The sequence below is a fragment of the Quercus robur genome, chromosome 11 (genome assembly GCF_932294415.1).
Source record: "Quercus robur chromosome 11, dhQueRobu3.1, whole genome shotgun sequence".
Lineage (NCBI taxonomy): Eukaryota > Viridiplantae > Streptophyta > Magnoliopsida > Fagales > Fagaceae > Quercus > Quercus robur.
The window spans coordinates 15715615-15737584 of record NC_065544.1 but is presented as its reverse complement, the minus strand read 5'-3'; the positions used below and the strand labels follow the sequence as shown (position 1 = coordinate 15737584).

At 35.8% G+C, this 21970-nt stretch overlaps 1 protein-coding gene across 2 annotated transcripts in view; it reads left to right on the top strand.

The window, feature by feature from the left end:
- The window catches only part of LOC126705530 (LRR receptor-like serine/threonine-protein kinase EFR), a 103132-nt gene that overhangs the window by 6950 nt on the left and 74212 nt on the right, over positions 1-21970 (top strand). The gene's annotated exons all lie outside the window — the stretch shown is intronic.

Below are 21970 nucleotides of genomic sequence, written 5' to 3'. Positions count from 1 at the left end.
ATCACTCTTCCTGTATCCATTTATCTTCCTTTACTTTTGCCTCTTCTTATTTTCATCCTTATGTTGTTCTTAAGAACAATAATTGATAAATAAATTGAATTTCATTACATTCAACATATCATATAAATGATTAAAATTCATATAAATTAGAATATACCATAAAATTAGAGAACAATGGAGAGATATTACATGAATGATGCTTTAAAGTAGTCTCATAACATCAAAAGCAAATTACCATCAATTCATGAATGTTTTTAGATGTAGGGAGTTGTGGTGTCACTGTTTTGAGACAATACACGTGTCTATGAGGTTTCCGGTGTTGTAGACTAGAACATTGTGCGTGTCGTGCCTAGGATACAACAACCAGTTACCTTCGCTGATTATCCTTACAAGCCTACACTACTTGTAGGATAGGAAGCTCTCAATAATACTTTTTTTTTTACCCAAAAATATAGTATATATAAGGATATATTATTTTGACGAAACCAGAAATTTTACTCAGCAAATATGTAGGGAGTTTTCTTTTTACATAAAAATAGTGTCTATAAAAAAATTGATTTTCTTACATCAATAAACCGGTCATGTTGGCTGCATATTCCTATAGCCTGAAGAAACTGTACAATAAAGATCATGCTTATTTGAGTTTTAAATTTTCGTTATTGCTGTTATAATTATCCTTAAAATGGATAGTGTAAAGTAATTATATTGAATCATAATATATCAATGCCAATGGTAACATAAAAACTGTACAAATTCAACCAATTAAGGTGATGGTTAGAAGCAATGAATTAAGATTGTATAATAGAAAAACGTTAGCCACCAACATTTACTAGGTAGCCAACTCTTAACAAATAGTTAAAAATAATAATAAATATAATTAAAGTATTTTGATTTTTATAAAAAATATTCCAACAATCCCCCACTTATTTTATAAAATCATAGATAAAATACATGTAAATATTTTGTGTTAAGATAGAACATTATGCATAATGAGGGTGTTAATGGTTTGAACTCTCATTTAGTGTTTCAATAATGTTGCTCCAAAGCTAATAGTGAGCTAAGTCTTGAACTATGACTTTTTGTGTGGAAACAAGACATTGCATCACACACATAATATCCAGTACTTTGCCATGAGCTTCTAAGCTAGCACATTACGGCCTTGTGCTTGATCCCAGCTATCATGAGCAACTTAGAGAATTAGCCCTATTCTCAAAGAAAGCGACCTCACTTCCATGCTCACTTAGGTGTATCTATCAAGGTTTCTATTGTAACTCTAACATCCTACTCATAAGAGCTATAGATCACATTAAGAGTATTAAATTGAAAACTCATCCCAAATAACGTTACGAGATACATGCACTTACATCATAGAGAGGGACAAGAGTACTTGTACTCAGAATTTAGTGCATGTTATACAAATAATCTATGATTCGTTCTTCCCTTTAAACCTAGTTCTTGGGATCTCCAATTCCTAGGTAGAATATCCTCATAGGTAATTTATTTTCTTTGGGCTTTAGTCCCATCCCTCTCAATGTACATCTAGACTTTCGACTCTAAATAAATATTTCATCTTTTCATTTATATAAAAGCTCAAAAGTATAGGGAAACAACACTTTATTTTATATAACAATATTATAATAAAAAAGTGCTAATATAAGAAATAAGATAAATTCATATATATATTTATATTTAACAACATAAACATATATAAGCTATTTGCTTATTCACTAGCTTAAGCTTAATTAGCTTTTGGATAGAGTCATTGTATACATGGCCAGTGGTAAACACATTTAGTTATTTATAATTTCATCACTATATATTCAATAGAGTAGCATGCTTTAATGTATGTGTTTCTAGTATGGTAGAAACCACTCTATATATGATATATCTTCTTTTTCTTTTTTTTTTTAATATTACTATTGCTCTTGGTGGTTACTTAAGCACAAAATTTATCCTACTAAAAATTGTTTTCCCACCATTTCACAACTCATAAGTATATGGCAAGAGATGTAGATTTGTTAGCATCTACATAGGATTGGTAGTCTCTAACTACTAGCACTACAAAAATATTGTACTATTGCGGTGGGTGCTATTGTGGCGGTTCTACCTGCCACTGTTGCGGTGTCACTATAGATCTATTATGATGGTAACAAAAAGCGCTGCAATAGATCGGCCATTTAGCAGGGCTTTTGGTCTATTACTACGGGCCGAAATCTGCCACCATATGAGGTTACCATTCGCATCAAGTGACCGTTTAGCGGTGGGATAGGCTCGCCACTATAGGGCTTATTAAACAACAGACTCTATGCACCTTTTAGTAGCAGTTACACCCGTCGCTATATGTTTGAGGCTTTAGCGGTGGGCAATAAGTGCCACTATAGGTCTTCAATTATTTCATAATTTTGGTCCTTCAGCAACGGTTTTTGCCCACTGCTATAGATTGAATTTTTGTTTTCCTCTTGGGTTCTAAAACCACATTTCTATTATAAATAACCTGTAATAATTTTAGCTCCACTAAGACAATACCACAACTGTAACTAGATAACACCTCAAATGTCTCCAAACTAACATTATATTAACATAGAAATATATTGTCAAATACATAACATTGTCTATAACCATCATCAAAATTCCAAGCTAATACCACAATCAAAGTTCCAAAGTATATAAACAAATCCTTCAACATTTCCAAAAAATGCGATTGTTCAAATGTAGTTCTTTGTACACAAAAAGCCATCAAAAAATTATAGCAACTTTTCAGTATTGTAGCACCATCATTAGTAATTGTCACGTCTCCAATATCATCAACGAGCATCTGAAACCATCAGCCTGAAAGAAAATAAAAATTATACCCTTTGGTAGAACTACATAGTTCAAATAAAAGTTTAGTAATTAAAAGGGAAAAGAAACATAAAGCTTGAACATGTTGGCTCAACAACAACAACAACAACAAAAAATAAAAATAAAAATAAAAATTATAATAGCAATGACAAGCTATATGCCTAATAGATGTTTCTATATACATATGTACAACTAAATCTTGCAAACAAACTTAAGTTTCTATAAACAAACTTAAGCTAGATTATAGCATACTAACACCCACATAAGAGCTACTACACATTTCAAGTATACACACACACACACACACACACACACACACACACACACACACAAAAAGGCAAATAGAGGAGAAAAAGTAATGGTCCTCACTTGGATTCTGACAAATGCAAGACATCTCCACAGCACATGAATGACTTTATTATAAAATGATAACGTATCCCACATACTAGAGGCCCACTCCAACCTAAAGTTTTGATAATAAGTTAGTAACTACAATCCTTTTGGAAGTTAAATCTTAGCAATTCTTTAAGAAAAAACACAAAAACATTGACATATAATTTTAAGGAGAAGAAATTAACCAGAGAGAGGTTTTGAAACTCTAATCATTAAGGCAAAATATAATGAGTGATAACAAAAGTATTAACTACACTCATCATCACTAGACTAATCATCATTGGAGTCATTATCATTGAACTCATCATCATTAGACTCATAAACATCATAGTTAAGCTTTTCATCATCGATAAAGTCTTGTTCAAGCAATTCATCCTCACTAATCAATAGTGTATCATAAATGGTTCCTTCTTCATTAACTCGAGCCCAAGCATAGCTGTCATTTGCATCATCACATGTATCATCAATAGTTATATTATAAGGGACATTCACAAGATTGGTACCCACTTCATCATCATCATCATCATCATGTGAAGCATTAATACCAACATCAAACACCTGCCTAGGTTTTGTTTTAACCACCACCGCCCAATCTTTATGTCTTACATCTTCCACGTAAAACACTTGTAAAGCTTAAGATACTAATACATAAGGCTTGTCAATCAATTGATCACTCATGTGTATCAAATGTGAAAAATTGACAAGAGAAAATCCAAACTCATCTTTTTTGCATCCTCTCCCACTAATAACGTCAACCTATTGACATTTGAATAGTACATATCAATACTTGTCAGAGTAGTTCAACTCAATAATATCAATTAGTACACCATAATAAGTAGCACCACATTCAGTAACAACACAAACTCCACTGTTTTGAGTTTTCTTAGTTGCCTTAGAGTCTTTGGTGCGAAACTTCAAACCATTTATAACATAACGGTTGAACTGTTTTACTTCATTATCTGGATATCGAGCAAGCCATATGACTTTGTCAGAGAGTTTCTTTTTCTTAGATGCATCTATTGACATCACCTATTATAGACAATGATATTTATTATAAGTATGCTATCTAAAGTGTTGCAACCAAGTTTTATATATAGACAATAAAGTTTTATATATATGCTTTACTTACATAGTTCCTAAACCAGCTGCAGAATTTCTCCTTGTACTGCTTTTAAATAACATCATCGGTTACATGAAAAGGAAAATCAGTCTTGATCTCCGCTATGTGTACACTATGTAGATAAACGTGTTAGTGTTAAATTAGAATATTGTACTTGAATGCCATGGAAGGATACGCAATGACATATTACTTACTTGCAAAATGGGGTGATTTCTTCACAATTGAATAGCACATAACGATGTGCTTGGATCCATGAATTTGAATCTAATGTAATGCTTACCACCGCACCCATGGATTCCTTGACGTTCCTTATAAGCTGATTGAATGTAGTTTCAATAGATTTAAAACAGCGTGAGTAGAATGCTAAGCATTCTTATGCTATATACCCTTCTACAATGGAGTCTTCTGGATAAGTTTTATTATGTACGTAAGACTTAAGTCTTGACAAGTACCTATTAGAAAACCCAAGATCAACAACGGGAAATTGATAAGTTAAACAAAACCAAATAGACCAAGTTACCATATGTGTTACCTCTCTATAGGATACATCCAACGATAATGAACTGGGCCACTAACTTTGGCTTTGCTAGCCAAATGCACGACTAGATGTAACATCACTGTAAAGAAAGATGTACCATCACACAATGTTAATGAAATTCTCTTCTCAAGAGCCCCAAGTTCCTTCACATTCAGTACTTTGGAACATATTTTCCTAAAGAAACAAGACAAGTCAGTTAAATGTCTACTCACTTCAAGGGCCAAAGATCAGTGTATTGCTATCGGAAAAAGTTGCTGCATTAAGATGTGATTATCATAGCTCTTCATCCCACTAATCTTGCGTTTTTTTAGTTTAACGCAACATGAGATGATTGAAAAATATCCATCTGGCACTCTTACATCCTTCAAAACTTGCAGAAAACCATCATTTTCCCTAGCATTCATATGGTAGCAGGCATGTGACACACGTGTTTGATCATTCTCAACATTTTCCAAGTGAAGTTCACTTCTTATACCCATATCCTTTAAGTCTTGACGTGCCTTCAAGTTATCATTTTTCTTGCCATCCAAGTTCAACAATGTGCCGATTATATTATCGACTACATTTTTTTTAATATGCATCACGTCAAGATTGTGATGCAACACATGATGCTCCTAATAAGGCAATGTGAAAAATATACTTCTCTTCTTCCACACAGTTAAGGCTTCCTCCCCTCTTTTTCTTTTATTGGGCAAATTAACTGTGTTCTTCCCAAACACATGATTGGCTACAACATCTATTTGTAACATGATTTCCCCTCCAGATACTGTAATAGGAGCTAATCTCGTATCAACATGCCCATCAAATGAATTTTTCTGCTTTCAGAATTTATGATTACTATCTAAGAATCCCCTATTTCCAATGTAACTAAATTTCCTTCCATATCTAAACTAACGAGACTGATTATCATAGTTATAAGGGGGACATGCAAAAGCACATTTGGTACTCCAACCCGAGATATCATCATATGCAGGGAAATCATTTATGGTCCACAATAATGCAGCATATATTTGGAATGATTTTTTGGAAGACACATCTAATGTTTCTACTTCAACATCCCAGAACTCCTTCAGTTCTTCTACTAGGGGTTGTAAGTACATGTCTATATTGTTCCCAAGCGAGGTCGGACCGGGAATCAATAATGATAGCATAAAAGAAGACCTTTTCATGCACATCTATGGAGGGAGATTATATGGGATCAAAATGACAGGCCATGTACTATGAGTACTACTCATATTTCCATACAGGTTGAATCCATCGACTATTAATCCAAGCCTCAGATTATGAGGCTCGGATAAGAACTCTATGTACTTAGAGTCAAATGATTTTCAAGCTTCAAAATCAGCAAGATGCCTTAGTATTTCGTCATTCACATGACCATTGACATGCCACTTCATATGATTGGTTGTTTCAGATGATATAAATAGTCGTTGCAATCTTGACTTTTAGAGGAACCACCATAGGATCTTTGCAGCTTTCTTCTTTCTTTTCTTGGAGGAAACATTAGTACTTTGTTGACCTTTAGACTCATTACTTTCCCATCTTGAACGGTTACAATTTGGACAAGTTTCAAGGTTGGCATTCTCCTTCCAATATAAAATACAATCTTTAGGACAAACATGAATCTTCTCATAGCTCAAGCCTAGATCCTTAATAATCTTCTTAGCCTCATAACAATCTTTTGAAAACTTAACATTTGAAGGAAGAAAATCAAGCAAAAATTGCAGCAACATAATAAATGATTTGTTTGTCCAACCATTAAGACACTTCATGTGGTACAAATGCACAATGACTGACAATTTGCTAAAATGCTTACAACCTTCATAACAAAATTGATTAGCATCTTCAAGCAATTTCATAAACTGAAGTTCATCTTCATTAGGACCTTCTGTGGGTTGTTGCACAATAGAGACTTCTTCCATTGGCCTAGATGCCATATCTTGTATGGGAAACATGTCATGTAACATGTCACGAAAATCGGCATACTCTATCAGGTTTTCTTGAATATGACTATTAGGAATTTCAGAAGTAGTCTATGTAGATGATGATTCCCCCATTAAAAACCCAAGGGTAATAACCCCTACAAATCCCTTTTGACACTAAGTGAACCTGTACGATATCTATAGGCCACGAATTTGTACGCACACATTTTCTACACAGACATGAAATCATTACATCCAGGTGTGCATGGTTAGATGCAAAATTTAGAAACTATTGGACTCCATCTAAATATTCTTGCGACCATCCATTCGTAATTTTCATCCAACTCCTATCCATTACTATAAAGTGGTTTACAAGAAATACCTATAATGTGATTTTATGAAAGCACAAAGCAAGAGTTAACACACATTTCATTTACACAATTTCACTTTAATTTAAGAAACAAATCATCTTTAATCATTCACTTTCAGTTATGTTCTTAAGAAAACAATGAATTTAAATGCATAGAGAAGTTATCAATACATTTGGTAACCATAACATCATTACTAGCAATAGCCTAAAATGAATTAATCAAATAAAAACAACTTAACAAGAATCATCCAATATTACACAAAATGGTCAACACTCCTAATATCAACTAAAATAACCTTATTACTCCATGCAAGTCACCTGCTTGCCCCAATTCAACAACCCACCACAACCAAAGAGAGAGAGAGAGAGATTACCTTAATTATTTCACCAACTTCACTTACTTTGCCAGCAATTAGTTGTATCTTATAGGCCACAAACTGAATGACCCCTTGTGATAGAAATTAATTAGCCAAGTTATTAATTAATCAATTTATCATGCAAACGCGTGGTAGCACAAAAAAATCATCAATAAACTAATAATGCAACAGAAAATAAATAACACGATGATTTGTTTACGAATAGGGAAAATCTAACAGTAGAAAACCCCACCGGGTGATTTTCAAGTCACCACTCCCGAAACTCCACTATTATCACAACAAGCGGTTACAAGTAAAGAAATCTCAAGTACCTTACCAACCTACAGTTGAACCCTTACCCCAATACCTAATTGGACTTGTTCTGTAGTGACAGTTCCTCTTTCTAATGCACGACTCCTAAGTACGTGACTAACCAATTGCGCGGATCCCAATATACGACTTCAATCACCAACTAAGAAGGTTGTTGGTTGCAAAGTTCTTCCGCTCATCCACACGATGAAGATCAAGAAGATGCTTGGTCATAAAACCCTACGATGCACATACACAGCAACTTCTTCAAGAGAAAGAGATGAACTAAGGCAAGAACTTCGTCTCCAGTCACAATTTGCTTGAACAAAGTTTGCTCAAGGTTTGTGTAACTTGTGAACTGTTTGACGGCCCTTAAATTGATCCTTTTATATGTCTAGGGTTAGGAGAAAAGAAAACCCAAAGACAAATTCACGGATCCCAAGAAAATCATATTGGAATTCTGAAAATCTTAAACCTCGACAGATAGAAGGTGTCAAGCAGCTGTTGAGCTAGTTGTCGAGCTTTAATGATTTTACACTATGAACTTGTTTTCTTGGACAAACTTGAAGGCTTCAATACTTGATCTTAAAACATGGTTTCTTGAAGTATCTAAACACATCCTAAGTCTACCCAAATACAAGTAAAATGCGTTTTGTCAAAGGATAAGCCAATTACATAAAATCATGACATATGTTCTTAACATGTGAAACACATATGTCCTAACAATCTCCCCCTTTGGCAATCTGTGACAAAACCACAACAAACAAATGAACATATGAGAGAAGTCATAAATCACTCAACTCATATTCACTTGTTGAATACAATAAAATCTATCCTAACACAAACTCTTGAAAAACTTTGCAAGAAGAGAGTTTATGGCAAATAGACTTTGACAACCTGTATTTTTGAAACACTTTAAACAAAACTTATCAAGGCATCTTTGTGTGAAACAGAAATTATAGATTGCATACAAGTATAAGAAACATATGTATAAAGGGAGAAAAGAAACAACACACGAAGGGGTAGGTGAAAGAAAAACATATATCAATATAAATAAGAAAATAAGCACAATGTATGTCTATAAATAGTCACAAGACCTCATGTACAAGAGAAAGAAAAGAAAAGATACATACTATCCTCACTACATCCCTCAAAATGTATCAACACTCCCCCTAACAAAATGGTCCTATACTAACTCTCTCCCTAAGATAGACTACTCTCATACCAAAACTACTCCCCCTTTTTGTCACGAATGACAAAGGGTAAGAGTGTCAAGTAGACATCTCATCGGTAGAGCTAGCATTTCCATCAGCATCATCCAAAGGAAGTCTGAATAGGACCAATGACACATAATAAGCACAACTTTAATGTGTTAGCTAATATTGTTATACACTTGATGATGTTACAACAAGGGATCGGTGTAAACTTCCCCATCCTTGAAGGCTTTGGGACCTTAGGGACCATGGATATAGCATGGAATCAACCTCACCTATCAGTTTACCTGAGGAAAAAGAGTTGACAACAGCAAGCATATCCTCTCTAATGACCTGCCCACATATGCTTGAAAAAATGAGCAGAATAACCATCTGGACCAAGCGCTTTGTCCTGTTTCATTGAAAATATAGACCATTTGATTTCATCAACAGTAACATCCCTTTGAAGAACTTGTTTTTAATCCTCAGGAATACTATCTGGTATAAGCTATGAAAGGCTCTCCAATTTGCTTTCTTCTGTCCTTGCAGGACACCCAATGAGTGCATTGCCATGGCCATCTTTGGTGAGTTTTCAGAACTAGATTTCAATAAATATGGAGACAAGAAATGGACTCTTAATCATACAGAACTTCGACATGTTGAACATGTAGAATATGGCTTGAATTAGGAGTTCGACTCCTTGTTGGATTTGGATAAGAGAGGAATTTTATTCCTTTTGAGTTACTGTTATTTGAAGTTATTAAGCTCTATTAGAGGTCTTGTCTACCACTTGATTTTGAGTTCTATTTGGAATAGGAGTGATTCTCCTTTTGTGAGAGAAAAAAAAAGTCTAGTCCTTCTTGGTTTTGGATATGCTAGCCAACTCAAGTCTCCTATATAAGCATAGTGCTATTGAGGCAAATTTATATAGAGTGTGTGTGAGAAAAAGAGGCTCTCTCTTATTTTGGTTCTTTGATATTTGTGAGTTGCAATTTGGAATAGTGAGAGAGGTTTTGTGACGGCTTGGTTTTGGTTTTGCTTTCTTGGTGATCTACTCTCTCTTGGTTCGTTGCAATTTTTGGATTTGATTTGTGGCTCTCTCTTTGGTTTGTGCGAAATTCTTTTTTGGTATTTGTGAACCTTTGATTCTTTGGTTCGTATTTGGTTCTTTGGTTTTGTATTTGTGAGAGAGAGCTATTTGAGTGTATTTGAGATTTGGGTTTGTGAGAGTGTTTATACACCAATTTGTATTATCCCAAATTGTTATAGTGAAATTTGTTTGTCGTTGCCCGTAGATGTAGGCTATTACTGAACCACGTAAATCTTAATATTTTGTGTCTTTTTTTTTTTTTTTTGATTAATTTTCTTCGTTCCTATTATTTGTTTGGAGATCTTTCTCAAACTTAAAATATTTTCACAATCAATCTTGATAATTTTGAGCTTCTGCTATTTTACAATAGAATAAGATATTATTTCCCATGAGGGAAAATCTATGTTTCATATACTAATGGAGAAATTTGGTTTGGTGACCATAATTCCCTGCCAAAGATGACACATAGTTTGCACCATCCCTTACAAGGGTTTTCCCCCTGCGATTCAGCTTAATAAGGATGATATCTGGTGAATTTTTTATGGTTGGAAAGATTCACCAATGGGATGAATTTACTCACCCCGTGTTGCCTTCATTCTACAAAACGGTTGCCCTTGAGGTTTATAAATTCGATCAAAGATACTTGAAATGGAAGGAGGTAAAGAACAGAGGAGATAACGTATTCTTTTTGGGTATGAATAGTTCCCTTTCACTTTCAACTCAGAATTTTTTTTGGATGTAAGGCCAGTTGTCTTTACTTTACTGATGATTATACTGAAGCCCAAAGTGAGGTGATAGACCACAAATTGAATGACCTCTTGTGATAGAAATTAATTAATTAATTAGTCAAGTTATTAATTAATCAATTTATCATGCAAAAACGTGGTAGCACAAACAAATCACCAATAAACTAATTATGCAGCGGAAAAATAAATAATACGATGATTTGTTTACAAATGGGGAAAACCTAACGGCAAAAACCCCACCGGGTGATTTTCAGGTCACCGCTTTCGAAACTCCACTATTATCACAATAAGCGGTTACAAATAAAGAAATCTCAAGTACCTTACCAACCTACAGTTGAACCCTTACCCCAATACCCAATTGGACTTGTTCTGTAGTGATAGTTTCTCATTCTGATGCACGACTCCCAAGTACGTGACTAACCAATTGCGCGGATCCCAGTATGTGACTTCAATCACCAAATAAGAAGGTTGTTGGTTGCAAAGTTCTTCAGTTCATCCACACGATGAAGATCAAGAAGACGCTTGGTCACAAAACCCTACGATGCACATACACAGCAACTTCTTCAAGAGAAAGAGATGATCTAGGGCAAAAACTTCGTCTCCGGTCATAATTTGCTTGAACAGAGTTTGCTCAATGATTGTGCAACTTGTGAACTATTTGATGGCCTTTAAAACAATCCTATTATATGTCTAGGGTTAGGAGAAAAGAAAGCCCAAAGACATATTCACGGATCCCAAGAAAATCAGATTGGAATTTTGAAATTCTTAAACCTCAACAGATAGGAGCTGTCGAGCAGGTGTCGGGTACACCAGGTTTTGAACAGCTTTCTTAAGCTTGATAGATGCAACTATCGAGCCAGCTGTCAAGCTTTAATGAATTTGCACTATCAACTTGTTTTCTTGGACAAACTTGAAGGGTTTAACACTTGATCTTGAAACATAGTTTCTTGAAGTATTTAAACACATTCTAAATCTACCTAAATACAAGTAAAGTGCGTTTTGTCAAAGGATAAGCCAATTACATAAAGTAGTGACATATGTTCCTAACAAGTGAAACACATATGTCCTAACAATCTCCCCCTTTGGCAATTCGTGACAAAACCACAACAGACAAATGAACATATGAGAGAAGTCATAAATCACTCAACTCATATTCACTTGTTGAATACAATAAAATCTACCCTAACACAAACTCTTGAAAAACTTTACAAGAAAAGAGTTTATGGCAAGTAGACTTTGACAACCTGTATTTCTGAAACACTTTAAACAAAACTCATCAAGGTATCTTTGTGTGAAACAGAAATAATAGATTGCATGCAAGTAATAAGAAGCATGTGTATAAAGGGAGAAAAAAAACAACACATGAAGGGGTAGGTGAAAGAAAAAACATACATCAATATAAATAAGAGTAAAGTACAATGTATGTCAATAAATGGTCACAAGACCTCATGTACAAGAATAATGTATCTAAAGAGAAAGAAAAGAAAAGATACATACTATCCTTACTACATCCCTCAAAACAAAAATGTCCTATATTAACTCTCCCCCTAAGAATGACTACTCTCATATCCAAAACTACTTCCCCTTTTTGTCATGAATGATAAAGGAAAAGAGTGTCAAGTAGACATCTCATCGGTAGAGCTAGCATCTCCATCAGTATCATCGTCATCACCATCGTCATCACCATCATCATCATCCTCATCCTCAAATTAGAAGTCACAAGAGAAGGTGGTGAAGGAGTAGCCTCAGGAGCAAAACCACCCATAGACGCCTGTCGTCGTGCAATATGACCGACACGAACGTTCACCTGATACAACTCCATAGAGAGTGTATCTAGGCGAGCATCCATGCGCTGCAGCTGCGCCATGATGTCCCCTAAAGTCACATCGCCCAAAGAAGAGGGAGGAGCAGATGTGGATGGAGCAGAATGGGATGGAGCTGAACGGGAGGGAGGAGCTGCTGAATCTGATTGCCGCGACAGAAACTGGGCCTCGCTACATTTAACGGTAGCGTAATCTATGGCACACATGACGGTGAAATGGTCGGAAGAGGGAAAAGGAACAGAAAAATGGCGTAAGATCCTCGTGATAGCAGAAGGAAAGATGAACTTATCACAGGATGCCGAATCTAGATGAACATCTATAATAGAAAGAATGAAATGAGAAGGAAAATTTATAGTAAGATGCTCAAGAAGAGATAACAAAAATCGAGCACGAGGCTCTGTAATGGAGTTATAGTGAGAGAGTGGATGCAAAACAAAGGTCATCACCATGTTCATGAATCTAGGACCTTTAGCAAAAGGTTGACATGGTGTAAACTGATGCTCACCCCAAACAGAAGGGCGCTCACAGAAAGCAGACATGAGCTTATCCCTGGACACAGTCCTCAGACACTCACAACTAGGATAGTCAGGAAACTCTATCCTAGGGACCCTAAGCACATCTGCAACAAGTTGCAGTGTGATAGGAATGTGCGTACCTCGAACGCGAGTAAAGAAAAGAGGTACTGAACGATCAATCTCGTGCATGTTGGAGTAAAACTCCTGGATAAGCACGCGAGAGGACAAGTGACCGGGACGTCACACAGTGACTCCCATCTCCTACTGTGAATGACAGAGGGAAGGTCGGTGTTGGCAAAGTCCGACAGAATGACTTGGCGTTCCGAATGAATGCCTTGTCTAGAAAAGTTCTCCGAAAATGCCTTGAAGGCATCATCATCACGAAACTGAATATAAGATAGAGTAGGATTAGAGGATGAAGAAGCTCCGAAACGAAGAGGGTTCCGGGCTGGAGTGGATTTGCGTCGATGTGTCATAGACACTACTAACATAAACAGAAAGAGAAGGAGAAAAAGAAGACAATCAGAAAAGTCTCAAGCAATTTCAAACAATTATATTGAAAAGAGTGTACGTATGCATGAGAAATGCATGAACATGTGACATGCAAAAGAAACATCATCATGGGCTCAACCCAATCCAAACCTATCAGCACACAAACAGATAGCACACATCTAAATGTATGACAATACCATTATAATTCTAATGTGATGCAATGTATGAGGTTTTAAACTCATTTAAGTGAAAACCCATCCCAAAATTTCAATAAAAACACATCAATTTTGAAAAACCCCAAAAAAATTTCAAAAACCCCAAAACCTAGGTTTCAAAACATGAAATGCATGAATGTGAAAGGATTAGAAGCTTACCAAGTGAAGAAATACTTGAAAAAGCTTGAAGAAACCTTGAGGAACAATTATTGGAGTGAGATGAGAGAGTTTGGGAAAGAGAGCAGAGAAGTATTGAGAGAGAGATTGAGCGAAATGAGTTCCGAATTGCATAGGGAGCTTAAATAGTGTACCTGTAAATCTCGACAGATGAAGGTGTCGGGAGGTGTCGAGATGTCTATCGAGGAAGGTGTCGAGAAAATGGTCGTCGACAGATACAGGTATCGAGGAAGTGTCAAGGAACACATCAGCAGATACCAAATCAGAATCTTGATCGATCGAACAAGTGTCAAGAAGCTATCGAGGAGGCGAAAGCATTCTCGATCGATCCAGCAGGTGTCGAGAAGTTATCGAGGAGGCAGAAGCAATCTCGATCAATCCAGCAGGTGTCGAGGAGCAATCAGGATTGCGATAAGAAAAAGCTAAAGAAGCTCGACAGATAGCAAGGTATCGAGGAGGTATTGAGGAGGTATCAAGCAAGCTTTTAAAACCAGTTTTTCAAGATGTGAAAAACACAGACATGAATGCAATCCAACATGCAACTCAACCAATGATCCAATCAACATATTAAGCTCTCAAAATCATCTCTCAATTAAAAATTTTAAGCACATGGATCCTCAAAAACACACACACACACTAAACAAATCTAACCAATTTTATATTTCAAAAACAAGTCAAGACAGTTTAGTGAGCATACATTAACACATGTAAAACCTTGTGATGACTAAATCACATTGTACCTGCACAAGTATCAAGAATAGCAAGGAATATTGCGTGTTGTGTGTGAAAAATATCGCAAGATTGCATATGTGTATACAAGTTATGACGATTTGAGATATGAGAAAATCACTTTAACTCACACACAATCATAACTGCTTGATGGGGACTATCACCTTTGAGGTACATCCTATAACTCCCACATCTCCTAGAATATACGCTTGCAATCATTTTTAAAGCATTTTTTTTTAATCTTTTTGCTTTTATTTTTTCTTTGCATATTTTTCTTTTAAGCATATCATGCGTGGGCATATTAGAGAGAGAAAAGAAATACCCAATGATATTTGACATTCCAATTTTGTTATGCCTAAGCACACAAATGTCATTGACACTACACTTTTGCTATGCCGACGCATACATGTGTCATATTATGATTGGCGGGCAACAGTGGTGAGATGGTTATTAATGCCTTTCTCTCAAGATTTTTTAGTCCTTCCCGTCAAAAAGAGTGATACAAGTGTTAAGTACAAGAGATAACTTAATCTTACTCATCACTAACAAGAGCCACAAAGCTCACTTGCTTAGTTGTACATAGAGATGCTCATCTAAGTTACAAATGATACAAAGTTTAAAAGACTTTGTTTCAATGGCCATCCAAGGTACACAAGTACCAATGTACACAAAACACACACTATTTTTGTATTTTTCTGATTTTTCAATTTTTATTTTATTTTTATATGAAAAACAAAATAAAGCAAAACTAAAAAATAATCAAACAAAAACATGTTAAACAACCAAAGCATAAAAACTAGACTAACTCAAAACTTGAAAGCAAAACACATAAGTAATGCACAAAAAAAAAAAAAAAAAAAAAAAAAAAAAAAAACAAGAAGAGAGAAAGAAAAGTGACACAATCACTTGGAACCCTTTTCCTTCCACACCCTGGAAGAACCTTTCCTTTGATTAAACCCTTGAACAGACGGTAAAGAGGAAAAACCGTTCAAGTTTGAAAGGAACATGAGGGCTTTGAGAAGATCTCCAAAGGGAGCAAGAGAGGATTGAAGTTGATCTTAGTTCCCAGATGCTATCATGTTGTTGCTCTGTTGAGTGGCAAGCCACTTGTAGCAATTTGGTCGAGTATGACTGGCAGCTCCACAATGATGACAAAGATGCTGCTTCTTTTGTTTAGGCTTTTGAGAGTTGGCCTTCTTAGTCCTAAGGTTTTTAACATCTTTCTTCTCAAGCTTAGGGGGTGCTCCTAAGATAGATTTACCCTTGTCTATGTTCTCACTAGCTAATTCAGTTTTAATCTCATTGTTCTTAATTTTAACATTATTAGCAGGAGGAACAAAAACAGTAGTACTAGAAGAAGAAATATTAGTGGAAGAGAGATCATACCCTAAGCCTGTTCGATCCGAAGCAGATTTCTGAATGCTTAGCATCTCATCCAGCTTTGCGCTTGAAGTCCTTTCCAGTTGAGCTCTGACTTGACACAGCTCTGCTTTAATCTTCTTGGTCTTCTCAGCCAAGAAATTGTTTTCAAACCTTAGTGCTCCAATGGTCTGATTAGCCTCATCAAATTTTGTGGAAAGCTCTTCGCGGTCAAGTTCCACATCACTGAGTTTCTTGGTGGTTAGCCTATACAATTTCTCATGCTTCTCAAAAAGCTTGTACAGTTTTTCATAGGCTGTATGAATGTCATCTTGATCATCCATCTTCTCAAACTTAGATTCCACCAATTCCTCTTCTTCAACCACATCTTCAACAATCCCATCAGTAGGATTAACAGTGGCCGTGAAGGCATTTAAGATTCCATCATCCTCATTGTCGGAATCATCCTTAGACTCGGTGTCACTCAGGGTAACAGCAAGTGCCTTGCTCTTCCCAATGCTTTTGAGATATGTAGAACACTCATTCTTCATGTGATCGAAACCTTGACAGTCAAAGCACTTAGGTCCTATGGGAACAGTGTACTGACCACCTTCCTTAGCATCATTCTTCCCTTTATCTTGGCCTTTAAATTGAGAAGAACTTGATTGCCTGCGGTCCTTGTCGAAACCCTTTCCATTTGCGTTCTTCATAAACTTCTTGAACTGCCTGGTGATGTAGGACTTCATCTTGGAATCTTTATTATTAGAAAACTCATCTGTCTCACTGCTCTTGGTCTTCAATGTCATGCTCTTGCCTTTACCTGTCTTGCCAATCCTTGTCAACCCTAGCTCGTAGGTCTGCAAGTTTCCAACCAGCTCAATCAAAGGAATCTTATCAATATCCTTTGATTCCTCTATTGCCGTGATCTTGGCATGAAATCTTTTAGGTAGAGATCTGAGCACCTTCCTTACAATCTTGGGTTCATGAATGGTTTCCCCAAGATTGAAGGCTGAGTTCACTATGTCCTTTAGCTTGGCATAAAACTCATCAAATGACTCATCATCCTCCATTTTTATCTCTTCAAAGCTTGTAGTGAGCCTCTGAAACTTTGAATCTTTTATAGCCTTTGTACCCTCATAGGTTGTCTTGAGGATGGTCCAAGCCTCCTTGGCAGTTTCAGTTGAGGATATCTTCTTGAACTCCTCATTGGTGACTACACTGAATAACGCATTCAATGCTCTGCTATAAAAGTTTTCCGCCTTAATCTTGGCATCATCCCAGTCGGCTGGCGCTTCTGTAGGCTTCGTCCAGCCTATCTCCACAGCTTGCCACACTTTCTTATCTAAAGAGTGCAAGAAAGCTCTTATGCGTACTTTCCAGTATACATAGTTAGTGTCATCAAATAAAGGAGGTATGATTAATGACTGTCCTCTATCCATGATAAACAGGGGTCAATGGATCAACACAGCAAAGATTAAACTCTAATCAGAGTGTGCCTGCTTTGATACCACTTGATAGACCACAAACTGAATGACCCCTTGTGATAGAAATTAATTAATTAATTAATTAGCCAAGTTATTAATTAATCAATTTATCATGCAAAAACATGGTAGTACAAACAAATCACCAATAAACTAATTATGCAGCGGAAAAATAAATAATACGGCGATTTGTTTACGAATGGGGAAAACCTAACGGCAAAAACTCCACCGGGTGATTTTCAGGTCACCACTTCCGAAACTCCACTATTATCACAACAAGCGGTTACAAGTAAAAGAATCCCAAGTACCTTACCAATCTACAGTTGAACCCTTACCCCAATACCCAATTGGACTTGTTCTGTAGTGACAGTTCCCTTTTGGATGCACGACTCCCAAGTACGTGACTAACCAATTGCGCGAATCTCAGTACGCGACTTCAATCACCAACTAAGAAGGTTGTTGGTTGCAAAGTTCTTCATTTCATCCACACGATGAAGATCAAGAAGATGCTCGGTCACAAAACCCTACAGTGCACATACACAGCAACTTCTTCAAGAGATAGAGATGAATTAGGGACAAGAACTTCGTCTTCGGTCACAATTTGCTTAAACAGAATTTGCTCAATGCTTGTACAACTTGTGAACTATTTGACGACTCTTAAAACAATCCTTTTATATGTCTAGGGTTAGGAGAAAAGAAAGCCCAAAGACATATTCACGGATCCCAAGAAAATCATATTTGAATTATGAAATTCTTAAACCTCGACAGATAGGAGGTGTCGAGCAGGTGTCGAGCACACCAGGTTTTGAACAGCTTTCTTAAGCTCGATAGATGTAGCTATCGAGTTTTAATGAATTTGCACTATCAACTTGTTTTCTTGGACAGACTTGAAGGTTTCAACACTTGATCTTGAAACATGATTTCTTGAAAAATTTAAACACATCCTAAATCTACCCAAATACAAGTAAAGTGCGTTTTGTCAAAGGATAAGCCAATTACATAAAGTAGTGACATATGTTCCTAACAAGTGAAACACATATGTCCTAACATGAGGGCATTCAAGGTGGCCATGACATGGGTGTGTACAACATGGACAACGGGAGCGTTGAACCATTCCGTGGATATGCAAGTGACACAAAGTTGGTTTGGCCACCACCAATTTGAGTAATGATGTGGACACATAAAAATGCACAACTTTGTGCTACAACTTGTCATGTTACGAGTTGTGATAGCTGGATGTGTGATGGTGGGCCATGTGAAAACACACTTCCACCACTCACACTCGCCACATTGTGCGTTGTGATACAAAGTTGTGTATTTTTATGTGTCCCTTGCATTACTCCCACCAATTTGGGTCTTTCCTAATTCTGGTCCTTAAAGTACAAGCCTTATTTTTCATGGGATGTACTTCGCAATAAAGTGTAAATGACCCAAGTGTTTTTTTTTTCTTTTTTTAAGTAAAAACATAACTTGAAGGAAAAAGTTTTGAAAGAGTAGCTGGGGTTTCTTCCAACCAAACTTTTTTTTAGAAAGTTTTAACCTATGACATTTGCTCCTGATCAAATCTCTTTATCATCAGACCAAGACTCCAATCAATTTTTAGCGTAGGCGGAAATTAAACTTTAGATTTCTTATTCAATCATCAGAGACTTTACCAGTTAAGCTAACTGAAACCCACTCTTCTAGCCAAACTGTATTTTGTACTTGTTGTCATTTATTGCTACTTAGTCTGAATAATGTAGTGAAATTGACACATCTTTGGACGAAAAAATTAGCATCTTTGCTCCCATGCAACAATAAATTTTAGGTAGTGTTTAGTTGGGGTGATTTGTGGGGAGAAGAAAAAATATAAGGATTTGTGTGTTTGGTTGGAGAGGGGAGGAGGGAGTATTTTGGTGAAGTCAAGAGTTTTCTCCCAAGGCCCACCATTTGGTTGTAAATGTTCTTCTAGAATTAGGAAAAATTGTGGGGATTGGGGAGGAAGATGGGTTTGATGGGAATTTTACCCATATACCCTCCCCTCCCTCCTAATGTTACTTTCTTCATCTTCCCTTTTTTTTTTTTTTTCATTTTCAAACATTAAATGTCTAGTTTTTTTTCCTAATAATTAATTTTAGTTTTCTTTTATAAAGAATTGATTTTTTTAATGTAATAGGGGCTCAAGAGTAATACCATACAATTTACATTTACTTTTTTCTCATATTTCTTGTCAATCAATCAAAAAAAAAAAAAAAAAATTCCATTTTCACTTTTCCATCCCACAACAAAACACTCATAAAAAGAAACTCTTCTATCACCTACTTTTTCATCCCCCACCCATTTTTTATCTCACACTCTTTCATCCTCCAAACAAACAATGTCTTAAAATGCCATCTAGGCCATTTATTTCCAGGAATTGAAACTGAAACTAAAATTTCCACCTTCCTTGTAACTTGAGAAATTATTGGTGAACTTCTCTAATACAAACTTTTCCATTTACTTTGTAGACTATTACTAATGACAAAAAGAATCAGTTACAGTGTTGCCACAATAGATGCGCCTTTTTCTTTTCTATTCTTAAGCATTAAATGCCGCAGATAAATGCAAAATAGCTAAGAGCACAAAATAGAGCATCGGATGAGAATGCTCTAAGCACCTAACGATGTTTTAGCTTTTCTTGTTTTATGTGCTTTCAAGCATTCACATCAAGTGAACTAAAAAAATTAGTATTTAACACTTTAAAAAATTACTTTAAGTATTTATCTATTTTAACACTTCTCTTATTGGTGAACTTCTCTAATACAAACTTTTCCGTTTTACTTTGTAGACTATTACTAATGACAAAAAGAATCAGTTACAGTGTTGCCACAATAGATGCACCTTTTTCTTTTCTATTCTTAAGCATCAAATGCCGCAGATAAATGCAAAATAGCTAAGAGCACAAAATAGAGCATCAAATGAGAATGCTCTAAGCACCTAATGATGTTTTAGCTTTTTTTGTTTTATGTGCTTTCAAGCATTCACATCAAGTGAACTAAAAAATTTAGTATTTAATACTTCAAAAAATTACTTTGAGTATTTATCTATTTTAACACTTCACTTAAGACCCTATGTCTCATCTTCTCTTAAGCTACAACACCTAAAATTATATAAACAACCTAGTAAAATAATACAAAGCAACCACCACAAAAACACATAGCAACCAGCCGCCACCACCAACCACAACAACCGCTGTAAAATAATCTTTAAAAAAAAAGCTCACAAAAACTGGAAAAAAAAAAACCCAAAACCGATGACCCACTGCAACCCACGACGCACAACCGCCACACAACCACAACCCAAACAAACCCAGCTGCATACCCGCAATGAAAACAATGGATTTCCATATTTTGGTTTGGGTTCTCAGTGGATTTGGGTTTCCATATATCAGTGAGATCTTAGCTTCTTAGTTAATTTCCAGTGGTAGTGCAATATAGGAGATGAAAACGACGTGGTTGAAGGCTTGTCGATCTCTATAACCCATAGCCACTTTGTACATCGATTTCCAGCATAGAGGCGTCCATGGCAAGGACTGAGAAAGATTACGAGAGATACCAATGAGAGGGATAAGAGAGCAGTACTGAGGGGAACAAGAGATAGAGAATGCGAATCAAAGAGAAAGAGGAGAGAGAGAATTGAAAATAATAAAGTCAAAGTAAGAGTGTGCTGCAGTGAATTACTACTGGTAGCAGTTTAATGTAGAACACGGCCTTTTTTTTTTTAATAAGCACCTGGGATGTAGAAGCTTTTTTGATGCTTGGTTTGCTAAAATAGCTATCTTGGAGTTTTAGCAAACATCAAGGAAAAATAAAATGATAATATAAAATTAAAATGCCTTAAATAATATTCATAATTTTTATTGATATTTTATAAAATTAATCTAAGTTGTACACAGTTATTAAAAAAAAAAAAATCTTTTGTTTATTGAACGATACTATTCATTATTTCTTTTTTGGTGGGAGACTCAAAGTCGTTTAATAAAGCAAAATGTGTGGCGATGTTTACGTCTCTTTTGGGTAAAATTTCCATTTGTTTTTTTTTTGTTTCCTAAGGGATAGGCGTATGTCAGTATGACAAGCACAACAAAGCAACATGTGAATAGACGGGGTCTCCTTTTGCTAAACTAAAATTCGGCAAAGATCTTTGGCATCTAGCATTTTAAAGTGAGAATAAGAATATGGGCCTACATCACTGTTTATAATACGGCTTGACTTGATCATGAAACTTTAGTACTTTCATCGAAAACTTTTTTAGTGATCCATATTTAATTGTGTTTTAATAAT